Source organism: Podarcis bocagei (assembly GCF_964188305.1).
Source record: "Podarcis bocagei genome assembly, chromosome: 3".
In the NCBI taxonomy this organism is placed as follows: Eukaryota; Metazoa; Chordata; class Lepidosauria; order Squamata; family Lacertidae; genus Podarcis; species Podarcis bocagei.
Window position 1 is genome coordinate 90138917 of NC_138127.1, and position 27655 is coordinate 90166571.

The 27655-nt window shown below is 44.4% G+C and overlaps 1 protein-coding gene and 1 long non-coding RNA gene across 2 annotated transcripts in view; one reads left to right on the plus strand and one right to left on the minus strand.

The window, feature by feature from the left end:
• Positions 1-27655, plus strand: part of PRKCE (protein kinase C epsilon) — a 318307-nt gene that overhangs the window by 1994 nt on the left and 288658 nt on the right. The window lies entirely within an intron of this gene.
• LOC308584236 lies at positions 10383-22355 on the minus strand. The gene is made up of 3 exons (XR_014006685.1): positions 18713-22355; positions 17472-17613; positions 10383-13920 (listed from the first exon to the last, which is right to left on the minus strand). It is a non-coding gene; the product is annotated as an uncharacterized lncRNA (long non-coding RNA).

The window sequence follows — 27655 nt, forward strand, 5'->3', positions numbered from 1 at the left end:
CGTACATACACACGCGTCCGCGGCACTGAGAGGTTCCAGGCTGTGCAGGTGTCTGTGGCAGGTTGGGCTTCGAGCTGGATGGAAACCCTCCCCCCCCCCTTGTTTGACAGATGTCTTGGAAGGCATGACATGGCCCTTGGATGGAGGGCTTTGTTGATGCTGAGGCAGGTGGCTGAGCTGTTCACGTAGATGTTGAGGCTGTCTTTCCTGCTTTGTGAGAATGAAGGCATGGTTTCTCCTCCAAAGAAAACCCACCACGATATGGTCTGAATCCCATTAGTTTTGTTTTCACGGGTTGCTCATCCTGGGAGACACGAGCGTCCCCAGGTAGCGCCATTGCCTTCCATACTCAATAAGGCTAACCCTATACTGTATATTTTCTTCTCATTTCCTGTGCTTAAGAAAACATGTCTTGCCACCTAGGCAGCCTCAGGAGAATTGGGCTCATGATGCCTTTGGGTTATAATAATGCTACACTTGTCCAGCTCTTGAATCTCCTCAATCTTTTGCTGTAATTGCCCGGCTCCTTGATGGCAAAAACAAATGATGAGCTACTTTTTTTCATGTCTTCCCTCGCATGCATGCACCACACAAAATCCCAAACAGGCCGGGCATGTATCAATGAAAGAACAGCATCAGATTTTTAGATATGGTACCCAGACTCTGAAACTTCCTGGCTCTCTGCTGCTTTCTACGGCCTGCACGATCGACAAAGTTGTCCGTATGCACTTTTTAAAAACATCCTGATGCTTAATGATTCCTTGTCTTCCCCTCACTAAAAGGGCATAACTTGCATGTCACAATCTTAAGAGGGTTAAGAGGTGGTGGAAAACAGTTGTCTAGAGCCTGAGACCATCCAGAACCCAGGCAGCATGAAAGCTAGCTTTAAAAATAATGTTGATAATAAAGCAGTCTCATTTGAGTGTGGGAGATGCGTCTGGCAGAGGTGGTGTCAAATTGGCTCAGGTGTTGCCCGGCCCCATTGGATTCTGCTTGGGGTGATACTGAGAATGGATTTCGAGCTTGTGAGTAATAAATGAATGAACTGGGGAACCCAGTGTATATTTGACCATGAAATCTCCTGGCCCGCAAGTGTGGGGTCTGTGGATGTAATAGCTTCATCCCAGACTCCTGGGGATGAAGTAACGTTTTAGTAGGCCTTAAAATGCGCACCTCCGTAGGGTTGATGGGGAAAGGCTTACAGGGCAGGACTGTGAAAGTGGAATGTAATTGGACTTTCAGAGAACAGCTGTGTCCCTTGGCCATATAAACACCTGAGCAATTGTCAGTTGTATGTAGTGTGTGTTTGCGGGGGGGGGGGGGCAGTTGGCTTATCAATACAAACTAAGATTCTTGTTTGATTTTGAGGCATCTTACCATGATTTAACTGAGGGTATGAAGTGCATAACCATGAAGAACATTTCCCCGCACTGATATTATGGTATTATAAATATACATTTGAGATACTCCAGCCTGCTTTATGAATTGGCTAGGAAGTAGACAAGATCTGGGGTGCATCCTTGTTTCAATTTCACACGTTACATTCCTCTGCACACTATTTAAACTAGTTATCTGTTGCAAGTAGAAAAAAATGTATGTCTGATCAGAATCTAAACCCCAGAGATTAGTACTGTGGTACATGAACTGAATAATGGTATATGCAAGCTTTGATCCCAATCCTTTCCCTTGGAATTATTTCCGGCAATTCCCTGGGTTTACTCCAAAGGATACGATATGAAGGTTACAGTTTTGGTTGGTGAAGATGGGAGTATCTTTAGGCTTAAGACACTGGAAGTAATGCTAAACTTGCAATATTATAACCTGCAATATTATCTGGGCCTGCAGACATATTTTGGCAGCCCTTGTTGTTATGATTATTTACATGGCACATTACACAAACAAAGTAGCTTGCAGCCTTTAGGTTCAGAACAATCTTGTGTGGTTGCTATTCCTATTTTACAGATGGGAAGACCAAGAGAGACTGACTTTCCACATGTCTTGGCAGGGATTGACTGAGCTTGCTTGTCTGAGATCTGCTATCTTGCTGGGCCGCATTAGCAGGTGAAAAGACTTTGGGTCTTGCAGTGTGCAGGAACTCAACCCAAGAGGGTGTTGTTGATCCTGTCTTAGATCTTGAGCAGAATTGGCAATGAACATAGGAAGCTTGTGAAGGCAGACAGGCATTCTGTGGTGGACGTGGTCTGAGCACATATGTTCTGTCCTGTAAGCAAATACCTGGAAACACTGCGAGTGTGTTTTCGACCACATCCACCAACTTCTCTCTTGCAGGATACCACTCAGTGCAGTGCTGTGTACTTTGACTGACAGCAGCTTTTGCAAGTTTTCAGCCGGAGGCTTTTCTTAGTTATATTGTTATATTTTCTGAGAACCATTTTTTTAAACTGGATATATATTGAAGCTGGGAGGTTGTGATGGCAACACAAGGAGGACTGCTCTAGGTTTGCAAGGATGCTGAATTCACCTCCCTTTTTGCACAGGTTGATAGGAGCCAGGGTGTTTACAATCTTTCCCTTGCAAATAAAAGAAAAAAAAAAACACTGGAAGAAGCAAATTCCCAGCAGAGCCACACTGTGCCGAGCTGCTCACCTCCTCAAACAGTAAAGAGTCATGAATTTGGAACATCATTGTTTGGTGATGATACATCAGACTTAAGAAATATTTGCACTGTCTTTTCTGATATGGTATAAAAGGAATAAATCAGCGGGAACAAATTGACTGGTGCAGGTATATCTGCGTTGGCATCGTCATCTCACAGGAAGCATTTAGAAATTGACTGATGAAGCCATATGCTGTCAGCATTTAAGTGTGGATGCTGGGTTGCTATTGTTTTTGGTAAGATGTCGTGCTGCAGCCCGAAGATTGCGTCCCGATTTGCGATGTAGTTAGTGTTCTAGCTAAAAAGGGCATTAGTTTTGGAAGCTCCAGGAAAAGCAATGCTGGAGAAAATAGGGAACTTTACTTTTGGAACAAAAAGGGTCCCATTAACAGGAATGTGGGGAACCTGTTCCCCTACAGATGTTGTTGGACTACAACTCCAGATGTTGACTGGGGCTGGAGGGAGCTGCAGCCTGTCAACATCTGGAAGGTGAAAGGTGCCCCATCTTGGTATTCAGATGCCCCAAAGCCATGATCTGAAGGCACATCTTGCATAGTTTGCTCCTGGATGGAAGACTGTGCTGTCACCCCAGGTACACTGTCTTGTGTGTTCGTTATGCTGGCATTTCTAAGAGTACTCTGAAACATTTCTTTTTAAGCGTGCACTTTAAAATGTAAATTTTGAAGTGGCCTTAAGCAAATATCCATTGGCACGGGTAAAAAGAAGCAGAAAGCAATATAGAATTGTATTGGTAATTTAAAAGGAGGAATCCTTACATTGACGTAAATCACCATTGTTTCTTAAATGGGGGTGCTGGGGAAGGGGAAGAACACAATTTTAAATAGCGTCACCTGCTGGGATCCTTAGGGCTGTCTTGAAAAAGAAACAGATGTATAATTGAAATGAGTTTGTATTATTTTTCTTCTTCCTGAAAGTGGCTTCCTGAATTCATGATTAAAAATTAAAAAAAAATAAACCTTTGTCATCAGTGGGTTCAGTGTCAGATAAGATGCTGTAAAATCAACAGGAGTGGTAATATTTTATTTTATTTTATTTTATTAAATGCTAGTAGTTGCATGATGATCAATCAGTGAATCCCATTTGCTGCATCAATAACCAGCTTGTTGTTTTAAACAGGGGTGGGAAAGCGGTTTCTAGGCAGCGGCTGTTGGACTACATCTCCCATCAATCTCAGTCACCATGACCAAAGGTTAGGAATGATGGGAGTTGTAGTCTGGATGGTGCTGAGTTGCCTACCCCAGTGTTACATCATCCTCATTTATTAAATTTATATACCACCAATTAACAAGATAAAATAAAACACCTCTCTGCCTCGAGTTGACCCGTTCTGTCTCACTGATTCCATATCTCTAATGGTCCATTAGTGCTCTCTATGTCACATGATCTTATCGGGTGATTATCACACGCCTTTTAACATTAAATACACCTGCCCGCTGCCTGCCCCAGAAATACATTGGTGGCTGGTTCTCACTGGAACTGGTAGGAATGAAGGCAGCAAGAGGTGGAGCCAGAGGCAGTGACAGGCAGAGCCACGCCCTGATTGGTCCTCAGTAAGGAGGCTAGCAGGTGGGGGCTAACTGAGGGCACACTGGTGTGGCGGGGGCAGTGCTCCATTTACCCTGATGGACCACTGCCCCTATGCCCCCCCTGTTTCTCTCTCTCTTACACACACACACACGTACCTCCCTCCTTCTCTCAAACACTGCAGTTTTCATCCCAGGCTGCAAAGAGGACAAGCACATCCCTCATCTCTGTAAGGCATAAACCAGCCCCTAGTAACATGCATTTAAATAGAGGTACAGTTCAAATTAAAATCCACATAAATCAGGCATCCCCAAACTTGGCCCTCCAGCTGTTTTGGGACTACAATTCCCATCATCCCTGACCACTAGTCCTGTTAGCTAGGGATGGTGGGAGTTGTAGTCCCAAAACAGCTGGAGGGCCGAGTTTGGGGATGCCTGACATAAATAGTCTGAGGTGGTCTAAATCGGCTTATGCACGCATAAAGGTTGTACATACATTAATTGAACGTTCGTGTAACATGTACTTGGATTCCTTGTATTTACTTTTATAAAATTATTACGAGCGAAAGAATGATTCAGAACTTGAGGAAACTTTCTGGATTAGACCAAAGGCCCACTTAGTCCAACACTCTGCTCTCATTGTGGCCAGCCAGAAGCTGATGGGGAGCCCCCAAAAGCACTTTTCTCACTTGTAATTCCCAGCATACTGACAGTGAGGGCAGCCTTGTTCCAAATAACAATTTTAAGTATGTATTCGATCTCCCAGTTTCCTTTAATTGCATTCTGTTTTGCCCCTACTTTATTGTTAGTGTTTCATTTTGTTTTTCTTTGCAATGCTATTTTTAGGGAAAGACGTCCAGGTAGGACTCAGCTTAGCCAGTAGAGCGTGAGACTCTTAATCTCAAGGTCGTGGGTTCAAGCCCCACGCTGGGCAAGATATTCCTGCGTTGCAGGCGGTTGGACTACATGGGAAATACTTAGCTTAATGGAGCAGTGGTCAAACTCTTCATGTTCCTACTCACAATTTGGGCAAACACTGTCTTTTTCTGGTCCCCAACGGCAGGTATTAGAGCAAGAATGGCAAACGTGTGACCCTCCAGATGGGGTTGGACTACAGCTCTCATCAACCCAACATGACCATTAGTCATGTTGGCTGGGGCTGGTGGATTGGGAACATCTGGTGGGCCGCAGGTTCACCCACCACCCCTGTATTAAGGGAACATTGAGATCTGACATGTTAAATCTCTGATGTCTTACAGCTGCTTTTCTGTTAGCATCTAGCATAATGCTCTGGCGCACTGCTCCCAGAGCTGCATTTTCTTATTAGGTTAAGAGTTGCCAAAATCCAAGCGCGCTGATAACATGTCCTATCAGCATATTAACAGCTTGATTACATTCCTCAGTAAAAACTTAAAGATAATTATCAGTGGTGCGGTTGCGAGCAAATGTCATTCTTTATCTGGGAATGTCGGCACGAAGGAGTGTTCCAGAATTCTAGAACAATAGTTCGGGAATCCATATGCAGAGGTGGCACCGGTGCCAATTCTGTGCATTAAAAAAGAGCGCTCTATTGTTTTCGATGGGGAGACACAACCCCTTTGGAGTTAGTCATTTCCCTTGCGTTGGTTGTCATAGTTCATTACACATATTTCAACATGCTGTTTGAGATTGAAACTGTCCATTTTTGAGACTCCGGATCCCTCTCATCCCAACCTGCAACTCTTGACCCCAATGTTAATTTGTTTTTATCGTACATTTATGTCTCCTCTCTTACTTTCTTCTAAGTCAACACAAACATTACTAAGAGGGAGGCAGTAGTGCCACTGGATGACTTGAAGGCGGGTCATGTCCCACCCATTGAAGATGGATGGGTTTTAAGAGATTGGAGTGTTTTGTTCTTCTGCAGGAAGATGCTAGATATTTTTTTTCTCTCTCTCTCTGTTATGACTGTGATGTAGACTGATTCCATGGTTACAGAGCAGCGATACACAAGTAGAGTGCTAAAGAATCACGATAGCAACTGTTGTGCTAACATGGCATGCATGCACAAAGCAGTTTTCCATTTAGATTGTGGAATATTCGGCAATTCTCCAAACAATCCAATCCTTTATTGACATACATGGGCTACATCTGAATCTCAGGAGATGGCCAATGGGAGACCTTATTTTATACAATTGCTGCCATGTATCAAATGGTTTAATGGTAGGATGAGGTCAAGGAATGCTTCAGTGTGGTGGGCGAGGGGGGGGACTGCATACTTACAGCAATGGCCATTTTTGAAAGCAGCAGTTAGAAATATAGCTATTTGTGGCAATAGTGCATCTTTGGCAACAGGTTTTGAGACTGCTATGATTTTTCTAGAGTGTTGAACACTGGCTTTTCAAGGTTTGATGCTCAGGGAACATCATGAACTACAGAATGGAAAAGCTCATGCCTGTTGTTGTTGTTTGGTCGTTTAGTCGTGTCCGACTCTTTGTGACCCCATGGACCAGAGCACGCCAGGCACTCCTGTATTCCACTGCCTCCCGCAGTTTGGTCAGACTCATGCTGGTAGCTTCAAGAACACTGTCCAACCATCTCGTCCTCTGTCGTCCCCTTCTTCCTGTGCCCTCCACCTTGTTGAATTGATGGTTCTACATAAATAATAAATCCAAGCTTCTGACCGTAGCACATCAGGCTCAAAGCTAACATGCAGCCTGTTTTGTCACAATTAGGAGGCTGGGTGTAGACTTATCTGGGAGTGTACAACTGATGCTCTGATAATTTTGCTTTGAAGTGAGTTTGTGTAATAGGGAGGAGAACATACCGGGCCTGGAAATGAGGACTCTAGGTTCATATGTCTGTAAGCTACCTGGCTGCAATCACGTGTGCTTTTAATAAGGCTGTAAAAGGCTACCCGCCATTGTGACTACCTTCAGAATCAGAGGCGCTGAAGAACATTTTCTGGGGGAACAACATTAGGCAAGAATAGCTGGCTTCCCATAGGTATCCAGTTGGCCATTGTAGGAAATAGGATTCTAGCCTAGAAAGGCCTTGATCTGATCTAGAAGGGTTCATCTTATGACCTTAAGCCCCACTGATTTTCCTCTTTACTTTGTTCCACATCTGTAAAATGGGGATGTTATTGTGGTGGGTTTTTTTAGAAAAATGCTGTCTTTCTGCCTCAATGAATAATAACCATAACACTGTTGCGAGGATATATCCCCCCCCCCCAAAAGCATGCATAGGATTAATTGTTAATTGTGCCTTTTGAAAACAGGACCCAAAGCATTTTTAAAACGCAGATAGTTCTGTCCTGCTCTTACAAGAGGTTCCTGCCAGCCTCCCAATCAAGGGTTTGATCAGGTTTATGCCTGCTTCACTTCAGCAAAACTGCAGGCTCAGAAACTCCCAGGCCAGAGCAGTGGGTTAAATTCAACACAGGAGTTTATTTAAGCCAAAAATTCAACCCCGGAACATGCTTTGAAAGCGAAGTGTTAAGCTTGGAGTACGTAAAGTAAAAATATAATAATACCTTTATATATAGAATAATATATAGTAATATATAGAATCTATAATCGCATCTGAGCATGCATAGAAGTTTGTTTCCTTCACACCTAAGTCACCATGGGCCAATTCCAGCGTTCGAAATTTCCCGTGCGCGAGGCACATTTAGCTACCGGTGAGGGTCCAGTTGCGACAACGTGGAGATTTCTGGGTGCCAGGTTTGCGACGGACATCTCCATCGAGCAAGCTGACTCGTGTGGAGCGAAAGACACACATCTTGTGCGGCTGTGCCGCCGCATGAATCACTAGGCATCTTAGTCCTCCATCGTCATATCGAGGAAAGTAAGTGCAGGGCTGAATACAGAGAGCAAGCTACAGTCAAGCCATTAGGTTGAGATCATAGAGTCATAAGATAAAGGTAAAGGGACCCCTGACCATTAGGTCCAGTCGCAGACGACTCTGGGGTTGTGGCGCTCATCTCGCTTTATTGGCCGAGGGAGCTGGCGTACAGCTGGTCATGTGGCCAGCATGACGAAGCCGCAGTGCACGGAAACGCCATTTACCTTCCTGCCGGAGCGGTACCTATTTATCTACTTGCACTTTGACGTGCTTTCAAACTGCTAGGTTGGCAGGAGGCCAATTCTGGATCCACATGTCCTTCCACAGTGGGGACATTGGTTTCCGGGCAGGAGTTGATCACGGTGTGGATTTGCCAAGTGTGCCTTCCTCTTAGCACGTTTCTCCCTTGCGTCCTGAGTTCGAGTGTCTTCAAAGCCCGTGACACCTTTGGTAAAGGCTTTTCTCCAACTAGAGCGCTCACAGGCAGGTGTTTCCCAACTGTTAGTGTTTATACTACATTTTTAAAGATTTGCCTGGAGAGAGTCTTTAAACCTCTTTAGTTGACCACCAGCATTATGCTTTCCATTGCAGTGCATTGACCAAACTGTAGTTTAGTGGAAGGGAGCACATGCCATGCATGTGGAAGGACCTACAGAGGAAGCCCTGGGCTCTCCATGGAAAAGGGTCAGGCAGGAGGTGATGGGAAAGCCCTCTCCTCCAGGACCCTGGAGAGCTGCTGTCACTCAGATTAGACAGTTCTGTTCTAGCTGAGGAAATATCCTTGCCTGGTATTAGGCAGATAGATGGCTACCAAACAGTCCAAATTGGGTTGTTTTCCCTCCCCTGCCTTCAGTTTGTTCCTTTTTTTGTACTTCTGCAAAGCTTGGGATTTCCGCCCCCCCAAAAAAAAGGACATACCTCTCTTTTTTGTGCTATTGCTATTTTTCCTGGTTGTTTTTTTTAAAAATATAGTTTATTGAATCTTTAAAAACAACACCTCACATTGATGAACACATTACATAGGGAGAGGTGGTAGACAAGAGCGGAAAAAAATAAAGATAAATGGAATCTTCTTACTGAAGAATAAATATAACATAAATGTTGATGAATATGACAGTTTCTCTATGTGGTAAAATATTAATACATACACACATTATAAATACTTACATTATACATTTATGTGTGCGTATATATTAATATTTTACCACGTAGAAAAACTGTTACATTCATCAACATTTATAGCATACTTCATGAATTCAGTGAGAAGATTCCATTTCTCCTCCTCCTCCTCCTCCTCCTCCTTCTCTTCTTCTTCTTCTTCTTCTTCTTCTTCTTCTTCTTCTTCTTCTTCTTTCATTCCTGCCTACTGTCTCCCCCTCTAATCAATTCTTCAGGTTTCTAACTTCCAAATTTTTGGTAGCTCATCCTTTACATTTAGTGTGTGAATGCTGTCCCTTTGGCTACGCAAACGAGGCACTCGCAGCCGGACAGCGGGAAAGAGAGGGCTTGATCCTGAGTCTTATCAGCTTAAACATGATGGTTGTGAAGGATCACTGCAATAACATCTCTGAGTTCTTTTGAGCATTAACGCCTCCCGCAATCTACATTATCATCATCATCATCCGAACATGCATTATCCAGATTGCTTCATTACCTAAATTATTTAGCCCTTGCGTTGGAGTTTGTGGGTTTTTTTCTCCTGAACAGGGGGTACAGAAAAGTGAGGGTTTTCTATAGGGCAGCCCAGGTTCCTCGCCACAGCCATTCAGGGCCAAGTTAGTGTGTCAGACTAGGACCTGGAAGATCAGGATTCAAATCCCCACTCGGCTAGGAAACTCAACAAGTGACTAACAGAGGAGTCGCCACCTCCTTTGGCTTGCTTGCTTTATTTATTTATTGCATTTGTTTATTTATTGCAATTGCACCCCACCTTTCCTCCAAAGGGCTCAAGGTGGCAGGCATAGTTCTTCTCCTTCCCAATTTTATCCTCCCCAACAACCCTGTGAGGCAGGTTAGGCTGAGAGAGAGAAAGTGAGTGGCCCAAGGTCACCCAGGGACCTTCATGGCCGAGTGGGGATTTGAACCCTTGACCCCCCCCCCCAGGTCCTAGTCCTAGCATGCTAACCACTATGCCGTAGGTACGCCTAGCCACCAAGGCCACCTCAGGTTGTGTGGAAAAGGGGGGCGGGTTTCACCCACAGCTGTCCCTTTTGTTTTCTTCCATCTGACTACAGTGGACGCTCGGGTTGCGAACGTGATCCGTGTGGGATGCGATTTGGCGCTTCTGGGCATGCGCGACCGCCGAAACCCAGAAGTACCAGAACGGGTTACTCAGCAGTCCGCAACCCGAAGAAATGCAACCTGAAGCGTTTGTAACCCGAGGTATGACTGTACTTTAACAGCAGGGTTGGGGGATGCTCCGGGGGTTGGCGATGTATGCCACCCTCCAGCCAATTGGTGGCACAGGCCTTGTCAAGTGCCCACCTCAGCCCTGCCACAGCTTGTTCCGAAGCAGTCACCGAAAAATGGCTGCACTGTGGTCCTCCTTATAGGGGAGGAAAAGGAAGCTCCTCCATTGCAAACGATCACATTGCTTGAATTAAAGTGAGATATCGCAGGTTTTAGTCGCACATTCCTCGGGTTTCTGTGAAAGAATGCAATAAAGCTGCACTTAAGCTTTATATGCTGGCCTGAATTTAAGAACCTCTGTCTAAACAAGGGGCCTTCCAAACTCAAAATTTTTATTTTCTTTTTGGTTTGTGTGTATGATTGGGGGGTGGCGGTGGGGAGGTTAGCTAGGATTTGTTTGACTGTCATGTGATTGCAACCCCCCCTTCCATTTCTTCCACGCCACAGTCTTGCCAGCTCCAAAGACATGTCAGCGAGATGCTCTCCTTTCAAACTGTCCTGTTTTCCACTGCCTGATTTGTTTCGTGATAAATGAGAGTATAAGGGACGCGGGTGGCGCTGTGGGTTAAACCACAGAGCCTAGGACTTGCCGATCAGAAGGTCAGCAGTTCGAATCCCTGCGACGGGGTGAGCTCCCGTTGCTCGGTCCCAGCTCCTGCCAACCTAGCAGTTCGAGAGCACGTCAAAGTGCAAGTAGATAAATAGGTACTGCTTCGGCGGGAAGGTAAACGGCGTTTCCGTGCGCTGCTCTGGTTCGCCAGAAGCGGCTTAGTCATGCTGGCCACATGACCCGGAAGCTGTACGCCAGCTCCCTTGGCCAATAAAGCGAGATGAGCGCCGCAACCCCAGAGTCGGTCACGACTGGACCTGATGGTCAGGGGTTCCTTTACCTTTTTAAATGAGAGTATTGCTTAATCGCATTTCACTGCAGTGGAGATGTCTGTTGGCACTTTACCTCAGTGCGGAGGCGACAGGGGTCTCCTTGATTCACTGTTGTATCTGAAGCGGGATATTGCAGCTCTTGTCTTTCCCCAACTGAGGACGCTCCCCAACCCTGGTCCAAACAGAACTCTGTTCCTCCCTAAGAACTTTCCTTTAAGTTGCTGCGTCTTGCTTCCCTTTCCATATTAGCACATTCGAAAAGACGCAGGTTGTTGCGGAGGATGTGAAGGAAGAACCTTTGGGGAAGCACGTTGTGGTTATCCAGGGTGCAAATTACTGAAATGTCCGGATGTATGGCAGAATCTATGTATGGCAGATCTATGTCGGAAATGTAGATTTTGGTGCGTTTCCTTAAAAATAGCTCAACAACTTTGCAAAAAAAGAAAAGCTCAACTTTTGTTTTTGGATTTTCACTTTTTGAAATATGGCAACCCTAAGTTATCAACGGCTGTGCACTTTCTCTCGTTCTGCGCCAGGGTAGCCATCTTGATTGAAACAAGAACAGACTGAGGCAAGCTGTGGTTTTTCCAGGTCGAAGTGGTTTGATGCTCCTCCATTCTGTCAGGATTTCAGTCAGAACCAGGAATCTGAACTCTGTTAATCCTGGTGTGCTAAGTGACTTGACCCATAGCTCTCCATCTCCTGGCATTTTGTCATTTTATGTGGCTGGGGCAACCAAGCCAGATGGGTGGGGTATAATAAATAAAATTACTATTCGTAGTAGTATTAGTATTGTGCTCTGAATCTAGAGACAGAACAACATTATTGGTTGGCTTTATATAAATCTGTGGCCATCCAGATGCCAGTGGAGTTCAACAACCACAGCCAGCATGGTCTGTAGTCCACCTGTACCCTTATTTATGTAGTAAATAAATAAATAGGACCGAGAGCCATACTTTTTATAATGGTTGGGAGCCTGGTGCCTTCCATGTGTTGTTGGACTACAACTCCCATCATGCCTGACCATTGCCCAGGCTGGCTGGGGCTGATAGCAGTTGAAGTCCAACAACGCATGGGTGTCCCTAAGGTTCCTGTTCAAACCCCATGAAAATCACAACACAAGTTAAAGCAAAAATGCCAGTTTTATTCTTAGGAAGGCAGCGCAGAAAGCAGTATAAGGAGCACTTAAACCTTCCATCTGGTGTCCCCCCCCCTCTAAATTGCCCCCCAAAGTAGCTTTCTCCACCCTCTGCAGGATTTAAGAATGCATTTCGCTCTTGGCGTGGCATTCTCGCCCTAGAGAGCTTTGCCAGTTTTGAGTTGTTTTTTAAGTTTTAGGAAGCTAGCAAAGGACTTCTTTATTGTGTTTTGGAGTTTATTTGGGGTGGGGCAATGTGGGTAATGGCTGAACTTTTTAGGAGTAAATCTTGTGCATGAGAAATATCTCTCTCGTGTTTTTTTAAAAATAAAAGACATTTGTTTTTGTTAATCTTTGGCGTGATGCGCCTGTTGCCCCATGTGGCCAGGATGTTAGTTTTACAAGTAAAATAAATAGGGCTTGCTTTTGAGTAAGCCTGGTAAGGATCAGACAACAGCATTCCAAGGTCTGCTTTCAGACCTTGAAAAAGTTTTCTGGGAACCGAGGGTTGCCAACTGGCCAGAAAGCTAAAAGTTCTGGACTGTTTTCTGTCCCTTTAAGAGAAGATTGATTGGCATAAACAGCAGGTGAAGCCTTCGGAGGCATGGAGCTGAACACTTAGATCACCCAATTAAAACTGTTGTTAAAGAGACATCCACAAGATGGATAACTAAGGAGTTATCACATGCCCTAGTGTGCCCTAGTAAGAAATCAGGGCTGGGTGTGTCTTGGAATCAACCGCAGAAAGGGAATTGTTTTGCAATTATTACTAGATACAACGGGCATCAGCCTTGTTGGCAGACCAACTCTGCAAACGTGACATCATCATCATCATCATCATCATTATTATTATTATTATTTCCCCAGCCACTCTGAGCGGCTTCCAACAAAATATTAAAATACAATAGTCCTTCAGATATTAAAAGCTTCCCTAAACAGGGCTGCCTTCAGATGTCTCCTAAAAGTCTGGTAGTTGTTTTTTCCTTTGACATCTGGTGGGAGCATGTACCACAGGGCGGGTCCCACTACCGAGAAGGCCCTCTGCCTGGTTCCCTGTAACTTCGCAGTGAGGGAACCACCAGAAGGCCCTCGGTGCTGGACCTCAGTGTCCGGGCAGAATGATGGGGGTGGAGACGCTCCTTCAGGATACTGGGCCGAGGCCGTTTTAAAGGTCAGCACCAACACTGAATTGTGCTCGGAAACGTACCGGGAACCAATGTAGGCCTTTCAGGACCAGTATTATGTGGTTTCGGCGGCCGCTCCCAGTCACCAGTCTAGCTGTTGCATTCTGGATTAGTTGTAGTTTCACCTTCAAAGGTAGCCCCACATAGAGTGCATTGCAGTAGTCCATGCGGGAGATAACCAGAGCATGCACCACTCTGGCGAGACAGTCTGCGGTTGGCATGAAGGCTGGCAACATCAACCCTGCCGCATGGTGACCGCAGTGCCTGGCGACAGGCGGTCAGGTTGTGTATCCAGAGCAGTGACCAGAGGAGGAATGACTTCTGCGAAGAAAGAAAGCCAAGGTGCATCTGTAGCAGCACAACTGGATGCCTTCATCTGCCCCAGCTGCAACAAAACATGTCTCCCCTGCTTTGGTCTCTACTGCCACAGCAAGCGCTGCAACCTTCCAACATTTTATCTTTAACCCCAAAGGCTCACTGCTCCATTGTCTCCCGAGACAGATTGATGCCATCAAGATATAAATGAACAAATTAAATTGAGGGAGTCAGGTTTTCTTTGTGGGGGAGACTTGTGGGTTTCAAAAGCTCCCTCCCTTTGAGTTTGAGTACAGCTTGGACCACCTGGCCCCATCACACTGGGGGAGACTGATCATAACGCTAGTAAAATAGAATAGCAATTAACTTAAGCCATGAGTTATAATGGCTTTGTGGCCAAAATGGGGCTGCAGAGAAACAACCAGGCAGCTTCAGTATCCTTGGGGAAATCCCTAGGTTTGTGGAAGTTGGGGAAAAAACATCGGGAGGGGGTTCCCCCAAATACTCTGAAGATGACCTAGAGTGCTGAGTGTCTACTGCTGGGGAGGGGGAATGGAATGAAGTATCGCAGAACCATAGAAGCCATGGCAGGCTGGCGGGGTGAGCTGAAATATCCCACGCTGCAACGCTTTCTTTCCGATTCCACTTCTAAAGCGCTGCATTTTGCACCAGCGAGCTTCTTTACTCAAAACGAAACTCTTCGCTGAGAAAGGATATTCCTCCAGCAGAGGCTGGTATGGATAGAAGGAAGGAAAAGAACAGATACAGTGGTGCCTCGCAAGACGAAAAGAATCCGTTCTGTGATTCTCTTCGTCTAGCCGTTTTTTCGTCTTGCGAAGCAAGCCCATTGATGGATTAGCGGATTAGCGCTATTAGCGGCTTTTAGCGGCTTATCGGCTTATCGGATCAGCTGATAAACGGCTTAGCGGCTTAGAAAAAGGGGGGGGAGGGAAACCCCGCAGGAACTCGCAAGACATTTTCGTCTTGCAAAGCAAGCCCATAGGAGATTCGTTTTGTGAAGCACCTCCAAAACGGAAAACCCTTTCGTCTAGCGAGTTTTCCGTCTTGCAAGGCATTTGTCTTGCGGGGCACCATTGTAAACGAGATGCAAACACATTCATTTGGGGACTCTGGCAGTAGCCCTTGCAAGGATCATGCTGTAGCCAACAAACTGCTGCTCTCTGTGTGCTGATTTAATTGTAAAGGTTGCCTCAGTGACTGCCCCTGCTTCTCAGCTTTTTGCTTGGCCTCCCCTTGCCTGCTGTGATAACTCACTGCAGCTGACAGAGCCAGGAGTTCTGCTGCAACCAGAGGACACGGAATTAAATCATAATCATTTTAGTGCAGGTCAGCCGCACGTTGACCTCTTCTTATGCTTCAACATGCTGTGTTCATAGCAGACTCGTGGAGCAGACGTCCTTTCCCTTCTAACGATACTGTTCTTCTTTCTTATTCATTGAGTTTTATCAGTGCAGCATGCATAAAATGTCCAGGGCGATGCATATGGAAGACTTTGCTTTTCCACTATAGTATTATATTATTATTATTATTATTATTATTATTATTATTATTATTATTATTATTATTATTATTATTATTATTATTTAAATGTATAGACCACCCTTCATCCAAAGATCACACTGGGCAGTTTACTGTAGTCAAAATGCAATTTAGGAGGCTGAGACCTACCCACATAGGTACCAAGGGCTGGCAGCCAGAGTGAGTCAAGGGAGCTCTCACCTAATCAGGTAAGGATAAGGATAAGGAAAATAATTCAATTTGAAGCACCTTCTTAATCAGTAGGTGAACCGAAACACAGCTGTCCTTCGAACTTCACCATTATCCAAATTTTGCTATGCGGTTTGATAACCAGACATTGTTGAAAGTGCATATATTGGGGAAAAGCGTGCATAAACACAAATACATTGGTGAAAATGACACACGCAAATGCGCTTTGTGTGATTGTTATATGCCTGTAAGCTTTATAGAGAGGTCATTGTACAAAGCGGTTTAGAAATTATTTAAGCAAACCTTTGCCCAGGTATTTTGCCATGTAGCGCCAGCTGGCCTTGATGATAATATTTTTGGATTAATTATAGTAATTATATATTAAATTGCACCTATGTGTATAAATTAGCTGATGCAGAATTGTGTCCTTTGACTCAAGGTGATTTCTTTTGATGAATTTCCTATTTCCTTAGTGATATGTAAGCGGCCATCCTAAATTTAAGCCCTGCAGGCTTTCCCTGCAGAGAGAACTGAACCCTGATCAATGACAGGTCTAGCACACACAACACACACACACACCCGGAAAACAAAATGGGGAGCCTTGATTCACCAAGCGCAGGGCCCAGGAAATAGAGAATCTTCCCTGGGAAATGATGGCAGTTGCATGTGAGATCAGTAGCTACGGTAGTTTTTCACGTCGTGCTCCAAGAAACTGAGAAGGGAGCTGGGTTTGCAGAACAGCGCTGAAGATAATAAGGGCTTTGGAATCTAGGCCATGTGGGAAAAGGCTGGGAAGACCAGGGCATCTTTAGCTTAGAGAAAAGAAGATTATGGGGGAAGTGTGATAGCCGTTTTCAAACGTGCAAAAGGGCTGATTTAAAGAAGAGAGGACCTGTGGTCAGCAGAGCTACATTTGGGGGGGGGGGTGCCTGTTGTTTACCAGCAGAAAGCAGGCACTACTTTTAGGGTATACTGCAGAAAATATAGCAGTTCCTTGAGGTTGGATAGAGAACAGACCACTTCTACAGCACCTGGTGACTGGTACTTTTGCCAATTTGGGGGTGTGCGTAGAGGAAATAAAACTTCTACGTACACATTTCCAACCATTTAGAAAATAACGTATTTGAACACATTTGATATGATTTGTTTGTCTCGTTCCGTTTATGATTCACTTCTCGGGAAACATCTTGAAGCGATTTAACAGTAAGAGCGTATATAAAACAATTTCGTATATGAAACCATTTGAATTTATAGCTTACGTTTCTTAAAAGCATTGCATAATCAGTTTTATTCTCTTGGTTGTCTTATAGCTTTACATTCATCATTTTGTTTCCTTTTTGCTTGAAGTAGGGTTGCCATATTCTCAAAAGTGAAAATCTGGACAAATGTTGCTGAACTATTTAAAATGACTTTTAAAATATTTTATACCCCCTTGCCATATGTCCAGGTTTTCCTGGACATTTTTCTGATTTGCAGAGAATCTGCCCAAATGCCATTTTCCACCTGAATTCTCAGGCCTGTCCAGGAAAACATCTCATTTTATTTTTTATTTTTTAAAAATACAGGATTAAAACACATAAACGTGAAGGGTCTTATTGCTATCCAGTCTCTGATAATAAAACACTCATACAGGATGAAGAAACCATACTGTTAGTTTGTCAAGACTCAAGCCTTATTTAAATGAATTTGTGGGCATCAAAACTGACATGTTTTAAAATATTCTGGCAGTTACAGTCTCTTTAGAAAGGACATGTACTCTAGCCAAGTGAGTCCCCCCTTTTTCTAATTTAAGTCTGAGTAGCTTGTCACAAATCTTTCAAAATCCTTACTGCTTAATCCAAAGTTTGGATCGGAGACCAGCTTTCTTCTTCTTCTAAGCAAGATTTGAAGTGTGAGAAGATCATTTGGCAAGTGCTACAATCTCTGGGAAGCTGGGTTGAATATTAGGAAGTAAAGCTGAAGACTTGAAATCTGTGGAATGCAGAAATATAATGTGTGCCTAACAAATGTGTAGAGAAGATAGGGTTGCTTAACCATGGTTTCCAGACCCTCTTTGAATCATGGTTTCATATACTGACTTGCCATGGTTTATGCATTCTCTGAAGTCTCTCAGGCTCACTCACCACACAGAGTGTTTATTGTGTGGAAGAAAGGGAAAAGGAGATTGTTAGCCACTTTGAGACTCCTTCGGGTAGTGATAAAGCAGGACATCAAATCCAAACTCTTCTTCTTCCTGGAGTCAGGAAAGGCACAGTTTGCCATTTCCTCCCTGAGCCAGTAAACCATGGTTTGCTTGTAGACTTGAAACCAAGTTTCTAGCTGGGGGTCCAGCAATGCCCATCCACAGAATGCCAAACCATGGTTTTACATTGCTTCTGACTCACTTCAACCCACTGCAATATCAGATTATTTTTTTTCCACAGCAGAGATGGTTGGCCTTTCTCTTGGCAGCAGGGTTATCAAATTTTGCACTAAAATATTCCAGTACAGTGGTGCCCCGCAAGACGAATGCCTCGCAAGATGAAAAATGCGCTAGACGAAAGGGTTTTCCGTTTTTCGATGCGCTTCGCAAGACGAATTTCCCTATGGGCTTGCTTCGCAAGACAAAAACGTCTTGCGAGTGTTCCGATTTTTTTCCGCTCCCTCCCTTTTTCTAAGCCGCTAATAGCCTTTAATAGCCGCTAAACCACTAATAGCGCTAAGCCGCTAAGCCGCTAATAGGGTTGCTTCGCAAGACGAAAAAACCGCTAGACAAAGAGACTCGCGGAATGGATTATTTTCGTCTTGCGAGGCACCACTGTACCTTGAACTGAGCATCTCTTGACATTTGCAGTGTCTTTTTTCTTTAAAGTTGACCAGATTTTTGTTTTTGTTTTGTTTTTGCAACATGCCTAATATGCCTCTTAAAAATATTCAGAATTGATGCAGGGGAGGGGAAGGCAGTTTAACGTTACAGTGCTTCTGGGATGTAGTGTTTTGATGTATTCCAGCCTTGTTTTCATTACAAACAAACAAACAAACAAACAAACAAACAAGAAATACCTTATACATACATTGTTTTCCTTCTCACCTTATCACTAAAACACTGATTCCCTGGCATTCCTCTCAGCATTCATCTCAGCCCAGCGCTGAGAAATTGTAAAACAGAAAAATTAATAAAAATTAGTACTGTATATATAAAAAAGAAAACACCAGATACAATACATCACATAATTTTGGATTGCCCTCTTCTCGACTCCAATCACAGAGACCTCCTAGTGACTCCCTTACAGCTTAAAATATCGATTTATGAAGAGTCTGTAATCCAATATTTGTTGAGGGATGATACTCCCGAAACTTTAGGGGTACTTAGCCAAGATCTTTAAAGCTAAAGTTGCCTGCTTTATTCAGTGGTGGCTGTCTAGTCTTTTATATATTGTATGTGTTGGGATTATCAATGTATTTGGATAACTTTGTATGCTTTTTTATACATACATTTCAGAAAGATGCTCAAGGTGGCTTACAACATGGGGAAAAAAATACCTAAGTACAACAGAAGAAAAGTAGTCATAAACAATAAATTAAACGTTAAAAAAAATACAAAAACAAACCAAACACTTTCCACACAAATCACAACAGAATCTAAATTAAAGATACAGAAAACCAACAGCAAGAACCCCCCCCCCCCATAACAACAAAACCCCAGCCCAATAGTTTGTTCAACAGCCTCAGCTTTTGTAGCTGGAGTCAGTCAAGGCCATGCCCTCTCAGGCCTGGTGGAAAACTAGGGGAAAATTAGGGGAATAAGAACAAAATCACTGGGTGAGTTTTCATCTTGATGTCCCTGCAACTGCCCAAAAGGAATGTTGGCAGTATCTGTTGTCCTCCATGGCATTCAGCAGCGGGCCTTGAAGCCAGTCTCCGGACATCAGCACCACTGCAGCTTTCGTGGATGGATAAGGATCGAGTGGACAAGGCAGCAGCAAGGTCAAGGCTGCATGTATGCGCCACCGGGGCCAAGCCACCACTCCTGGTGGCTCACCTTGGCAGGTTGCAGCGATGCCGGTGGCAGGAGGCTGTCTCCACCCTACTGCACCACCAGCTAGTGCTGGAATTTGCACTGTACATCACTGGATTTTGTACATGATCCATTGTTGCATTTCTATAGTCGTCGCCCTGGCTTTTGACACTTGAGAGAGATGTTTTTTGGACCTGTTTTATTTCAGTTAATTGTAAGTTGTTTTAAACTGTTTTTCACATGGTGTTTTGATTGTTGTAACTGTTCAAGGACCTTAGGGCAAATAATAATAATAATAATAATAATAATAATAATAATAATAATAATAATAATAATAATAATAATAGTTGTTGTTGTTATTCATTAATAAATTAACAGAGATAGCTTTCTTAGTTGCCTTTTTGCCTCTCAGTGATGCTTTCTGAAAGATGGAGGTTCTGCTCTCTGGGCTGCCTAGGGCTAAGGGGGCCCTTCTATAAAAAGGGGCCCGGTTTGGGGTGAGTTCTGGATCTGTTTTATGTGCATTGTAGGTACTGTCCGGGTTGATTTAGCTCAGGCCTGTCATCAAGTAGGCAATGAAGGGGGCAGGCCTGAGCAATAGCCACTGGAATCTTGTTTATGTAGAAACCCACTTAACACATTGTACAGATGACATGAATAGACTACTGTTTGCAGAATTACAGCCACAAAACTGTTTGAAAGTCGTTCCAATTAATTTGTCTGGCTCAAAACAGATTGGACCAGCCCAGTGTTCCTGCAACTTCCTGCTTGACAGCCGTGTCTCTCTACTTAATAAGCTGCAGCAATGCTTATAGGGAATAAATTCTCCCTGGCGTTGCCCAATTGGAACTGGTCAGGCGAGTTTTATGGCCGCGTGGTTGACGGGTGTTTAGAGTAGTTCTGCCCATGACCTGCTCTGCTCTGTCGATTGCCTTTTCTGCAGCCCCATGTGCTTATTCTCCCCATCTCAATCTGTTTCTGAAATGCAGGGAGCGTGCCCTCAAGTTACCATCCCAAACTTGCAATATGTTTTTTTCCTTTTTCTGACAATCCCTGTTGTTGTGTACAGCATCTCCTCGAAAATATCTTTGCTGTGGATCAATAGATTTATTTTTGCTTAGCAGGCATTTGAGGTGGGTTGCATATGAGTGTGATAACTTCCTCCATCTGCTACGGTAGAATTAGCTCGCCTCTAACCAAGACAGACGTGTAATCACACCCTCTCATAACCTGCCAAAAGCCTCTGATGCAAAATATTGCCTTCCCCTGGGGTGCAAATGTTTTTGCAGAATTTAAAAACCAGGCAGTTGTTTTTTTTAGAAGTGGGCATAGAGTCCCAAATGTACTAGTGAAAGAACAGAATCTGTTCTCTCTGGTGATTTGGATTTATTTACTCCCCATCCTTAACTTTCTAGGCAATGCTTAATTGAGAGGGTTCAAGCCAGTCTAGAACTTGGGCCCTCAAAGTCTGAGGGGCCATATGGCAAGTTGTTCTCCTGTATCTGGTGGGCCCCTGGCCATGGGCTTGCATGATGCAGGTGCAGCAGGTGGCCATTTTGATTTCCCACAATGCTTCAGACAGCACTACAATGTTGGAGACACTGTGATAAATTTAAAATGGCGGCTTGCCAGCCCAGGCCAGGTATCAGTGCTGGTGCATCCAACTGGGGCAGAAAGCTGCAGAAACTCGCAGACTTTAAAACAGTCCCTTTCCCCAGTTATTGACTTCTACCATGTAATGTCTTAACTAGTGGTGAACTGCATTCATGGCTGCCGCTGCTCCTTACTGATTTACATGCTCTCAGTTTGAGTGCTGATATTGGAAGACGTTCCAGAGCTTGGTCCTGCGCAACTATGACTTGAATGATGTCCCACTTCCCTGAGAAGGCTCTGAAGGGAAAGAAAAGTATTTTGTGGAAGCAGTAAGTAAGGCGGGGCGATAGAGATATTGATATATCATCCAAAACCAGTTTGAAGTCCATATTGTGGTGTCGGTTTCATAATTTCCGACTTGGAAATATATTGCAAATCAAAATGTGTGTGTGTGTGTGCGTGTGCTATGCAAAAATCACAATAAGGAGAAGAGTTTGGATTTGATATCCTGCTTTATCACTACCCGAAGGAGTAGTGATACCCGAAGCGGCTAACATTCTCCTTTTCCCTTCCTTCCCCACAACAAACACTCTGTGAGGTGAGTGGGGCTGAGAGACTTCAGAGAAGTGTGACTGGCCCAAGGTCACCCAGCAGCTGCATGTGGAGGAGCGGAGATGCGAACCCGGTTCTTAACCACTACACCACACTGGTGGGAAAAATCGCGAAGCCAGCCAACGCTTCTCTCAATTCCTGTAACCGTTGTTAACTCTGTTAACTTTGACAGTTCACCTCTGCCCAGCCTCAGGCAGGGGGGCAGCGAATCACAAGAGCAGGCACCGGCAGCAGCCATGATGCACGGAAAATTGTGAAGCTAGCCAGCGCCTCTACATAGCTCTACCCTTATTTCAGACATTGTGATATACAGTGGTACCTCGGGGTGCAGACGCTTCAGGTTACGGACACTTCAGGTTACAGACTCCGCTAACCCAGACATAGTACCTCGGGTTAAGAACTCTGCTTCAGGATGAGAACAGAAATTGTGCTCCGGCGGCAGCAGGAGGCCCCATTAGCTAAAGTGGTGCTTCAGGTTAAGAACAGTTTCAGGTTAAGAACGGACCTCCAGAACGAATTAAGTTCTTAACCCGATGCACCACTGTATCGGCATATCGTGACGCTGAAAACTAGGTATCGCCCAGCCCTAGCGGGGAAGCGAGGAGAGAAAAAGAAGGTGGGGGTGAGAAAAGGCAAACAGGGACCATGAGAGGGGTCAGCAAGGTTTACCTCGCCTGGGTCAGTTCACTCCCGCAGAGATCGCTCCGTGGGCCTGATCGTGTCTGTACAGACGCAATTTCCGGCGTCTGCATCTCTGCAGATGTGATTTCCGGCACCACGGAAGTGAGTCCCCACTCCGCGCTGCACCAGTTTAGCGCAGCGCACGGAGACTCGCTGAGCGGGTGGCTCAGTTCGGGGGCGGCTCATGGGTCATTTAAATGACTCCTGTGGGCTGCTTGTGGCCCATGGGCTGCAGGTTGCCAACCCCGGGACTGATACTGAGAAAATTATGAGAAAAGGAGAAAAGAGGGTTGAAAGGATGAAGAATAAGAACGGAAACCCACACTGAATGGGGAGGCAAATCACAAGAGTAGCAGGTAAGAGGGGGAGGTGAATAGACCCAGCAACATGCGTGAGAGACTTTCTGTCCTCTTGAGAGGCCCAGGTGCCAATCACATGGCCCAATATTTGTGTTACCAGGGATGATGGGATGCCTGGGTTTCTGTGTCCTCCTTTTTCAATTACTCAGCAGTGTACATAAGTTTTGGCAGTGGACACACATAAACCACGCAAGCGTGAAGTAATCAAGACAACAAACGCACCAAAATAAAGAAAGCGCTGTATTAAAATAATTGCTGGTTGTCTAGATACAGATTGTCCGCTCACGGTCTGCTACTAGCGATGTGCTTCTTCGAAACATTGCTTTGACTATGCTATCTTAAAAGGAGCTGCTCTTGCTTGCCTGTTTGTGGTAAAAGGCAATAGAACTGCCCGACAAGGCTGTGCCTCTTAAGTGCCACTCAAACTGCCTGCAGTGCTAATGCAACCCAACAATATTTAATTTAGCTCAGCATTGTCTGTAGATTTTGGAATTCTAAATCCAAAGGAGACACAAGGAACCTGTGGCGTTCCAGATGTTTCTGGACTACAACTCCAGTCATGCATGACCACTGGTAACCAAACAATTTAGCCCCTGTGTTGCAAACAATAGTCAGTAATATGCAAGGCAACACGATGACCAAATACAATGATACGATATCAATATACACTCTATATAATATGAAATATATGAAATCACATAAACAGAAAACTTATGAATCTCTGAATGTCACACAATATGCACTCTTAATGGATTCTCTTGAAAACAAATAAACATAAGTCTTATAAGTCTCTGAAAGTCTTTGAAGACTATGCAAGTCTCTGAAAGAAGCAATGTATCAGATTCTTATCTGGTGAAAACATGCTGTAAAGCTTTGTTTATGGCGTCCAATGCTGCCGAAGTAGTTCGCAAACAGACGTTGTGAACAGTGATTCTGGATATACCCACTGTTTCGTGGAATTCTTCTTCAGTACAGCAGAAGGATGCAGAAATACTTCATAAACCCATCTATATGGTGAATGGAAGAGTAAAACAACAATTGCTATGGAGCAGCGGTTATGTAGTCACTGCTGGCTGGGGCTGATGGGAGTTGGAGTCCATAGCATCTCAAGGACCACAGATTCGCCATCCCTGCACTAAACAGTCAACTCTCTATGGTTGCAAGGCCTCCAGCCACAACCATGGAGCAGGGTTGCCCTTTTACGCCACAGCTGTCCCTCAGTTATGGGCTCCAGCATCTATTTTGGTGAGGACCATTGTGATATCAGATCAGATCAGATCAGTCAATGGTACCAAAAGAGGTGGAGCGATCAGAGATGAGCTCAGAGATATCATGAGGTGCCTGTTGTGCAGATAAGCTAAAGTTAGCTAAAGTTATATTTTGCCCCATTCTACAGAAATAATAACCAAGGTTCAGAGAGGTGATCAATATATGTGCCTTGAGACATTGACACTGCCAGTTGTATTGGATTAAGGGAAATCCCTGAAGTGATTTCCTTTTGTGTGTTTGCCATCCATTGAAAGAGGAGGATTGAGAACGGAACCTGAGAGAGGTCTATCTTATATTGCCCCAAACTCCATAGTGGCAACAAGATCAGGTTATTTTCAGGATTAGCACAGCGCTTATGCATGTAGAGGTATGTTCTGAAGTGACTAATGTTGTTTCAGAAACATATTTTTTTTCTGACTTTATTCATACATTCAAAAGATTTTTTAAAAATATATTGCCCTTCGATCCTATTTCCTTGGTGGGTTACAATAAAGTATAAAAATAATTACAGTGTAAATGCGAGCATAAAGCAAAAATATGGGTGGTGTAGGAAGTGAAGAGAAAGGTCGAAGTTGTGAGTAACAGCCGTAGTTACTATGAATATAAAGTAGCACTGTGTAAAATAGAGATGTGGAATCCTTACTTACAGAAATTTTAACTTATTCACCACCGTTAGATCCTGCCATTCCCACAAGAGGCTTAGGGCTGTGTAGATGGGAGATTGTCAATTTTATTCCTACAAGAGAGTTTAGGCTGAGAGACAGTGATTTGCTCAAGTTATTTGTGGTCCAAATATTTGAGCCTTCCTACATTTACATTTCCCACAGTGCTCTGGACTAATGCTATACATTACAGTGGTACCTCGGGTTAAGAACTTAATTTGTTCCGGAGGTCCGTACTTAACCTGAAACCGTTCTTAACCTGAAGCACCACTTTAGCTAATGGGGCCTCCTGCTGCCGCCATGCTGCCACCGCACAATTTCTGTTCTCATCCTGAAGCAAAGTTCTTAACCTGAAGCACTATTTCTGGGTTAGCGGAGTCTGTAACCTGAAGCGTATGTAACCTGAAGCGTTTGTAACCCAAGGTACCACTGTATTAAAGTGGCAGGTGATCCCTAACTCCAGTGTTAGAAACTCAGATGGATAAGCCAGGCGCCAAATGGCTCCTTCAGCCAAGGTTACAGTCACCGAAGCAAAATGCTTAGTTGCCATTTTTGGCCAAGACGGCTCTAAAGTCTTTACCTTGGTTCTCAAACACCTTGGTACTCAAACAACTTGGAACCCAAACACTGCAAACCTGGAAGTAAGTGTTCCAGTTTGCGAACTTTTTTCGGAAGTCGAACTTGCTCCATTTTGATTTGAGTGCCACACTTCCATTTTGAGTGTTACGCTGAGATCTGTCTGTTTTTGCTATTTATTTTGCATTTTTGTGGCTCTTTTGTCTGTGTGACTATGTGGAACCCAGTTCAGCTACTGATGGTTTGATTGTGTGACTGCAGTACATTCCTTATTGCTTTCATATTATGGATCAGTGGTCTCGTTAGATAGCAAACTTCATGTTAAATTGCTGTTTTAGGGGTTGTTTTTAAAAGTCTGGAACGGATTAATCCATTTTGCATTACTTTCTATGGGAAAGCGTGCCTTGGTTTTGGAACGCTTTTGTTTTGGAACAGACTCCTGAAACTGACTGGCCAGTGTAAGAGCAAGATGCTGGACCAGATAAGCCATTGGCCTGATTCAGCAGGGTCTTCTTATGTTCTTTGGTTTTGGAACGGACTTCCAGAACGGATTAAGTTTGAGAACCAAAGTACCACTGTATTTTTCAAATGATGGACTGACTGTGATCGATTCTCAGTTACACATCTACCTAGTTCCAATGACAACCTTGAGCTAGGTTAAGAACTTTGAGAACTTAAAAAAGAAAAGTCACCTTAACCAAGGACGGTCCATGTGTATATTGGGCCCTCCCTCCCTCCCTCTTTTTCTTAATGGTGACATGGACCATTCATAATGTAGGAATATTCTTCACAGCTGTGAGCATGGCAGTGGGCTGGGGTGAGTGAAGACAAGCTACGGGGTCCTCGCTGTGAGATCACATTCATCCGGTGCTATACCAGCTGCACTGGCTCCCAGTGGAGTCTTTTAACCTTTTGGTTTTAACCTATAAAGCCCTATACGGCCTAGGACCCTCGTACCTACGGGACTGCCTCTCCTGGTATGCCCCACAGAGAAACTTACGGTCTTCAAATAAAAACATCTTGGAAGGTCCCAGGCCACAGAGAAGTTAGGCTGGCCTCAACTAGAGCCAGGGCTTTTTCGGCTGTGGCTCCGATCTGGTGGAACACTCTGTCACAAGAGACTAGGGCCCTGCGGGACTTGACATCTTTCCGCAGGGCCTGCAAGACAGAGCTGTTCCACCAGGCCTTTGGCCAGGGCACAGCCTGACCCCCTCCTGGCAATCCTCTAGCCCAATGGTTGTCAGGATCGCCCTTGAGCCAGTGCCACCAACTGGACTCATACACTTCAGCCCCGACTGGGCTAGGCGAGCTGGGTAGCACATCCAGAGACCGCCTTCCGCACAGGAACAGGTCAAAGTGCTGTGGACTCACAGCTTAGAGTTGTGAGCACCGGATTCACTTCCACAAGAAGACAGTCATTGTATAGCAGAGCATAAACGACTCAGAGAGCAGCTCTGTAGAATAACTACTTTTATTCTATCTACAACTATCATACAAATTATATACAGAGCTAAATGGAGTCTAAACGAAAAATGCTGAACTGCACTGAGTGTCTGCAGCTGCTCTTAGCAGCAGCCTTATCTATACACACGATCTCTCTCTAACACTCAGTCTCTGTCTCTCACACTTTGATGTGTGGCTGGAGTGGAATAAGTAGAGAGCAGAAACCGCCCCTCCTCTCTGGAGAATCAGCAGAGCACATCAGCAGATTCTTGGATATGGGAGGGGTGAAATCTCCTCAATGGTTGCCATTAATTTGATTTGAACTGATTTTATAATGGAATGATTTTAGAATGTTGTATCATTTTACTCTTGTTAGCCGCTCTGAGCCCGGCTTTGGCTGGGGAGGGCGGGGATATAAATAAATTATTATTATTATTATTATTATTATTATTATTATTATTATTATTATTATTATTATTATTATTATTAAACAATGAACTGTAACGTTGTTCACTGCTCCTGCAGTGAATTTTGTTCCTGAAATTCTTTCTGGTTGTGCAGATAAAATATAACAGATAGAATTCTAGAGGATGTGTTGCTAGCATGTGAAAACAGTCAAGATCCAAGGATCCCCAAGGATGCAACTCTGGATGGTGGAGACATCAGGCGCCATCCTGGACCTCGGGTTGCAAGTGGTCAATAGTCAGGTGCAAATGTGCCTGGCTAATTTCGAACACTGCACTACCTGGTGGGTGGAGGGCAGGATCAGGGTCAGCTGGCATCCAAGGCTATCGGGGCTGACACCGTCCTTACTGCTGGGT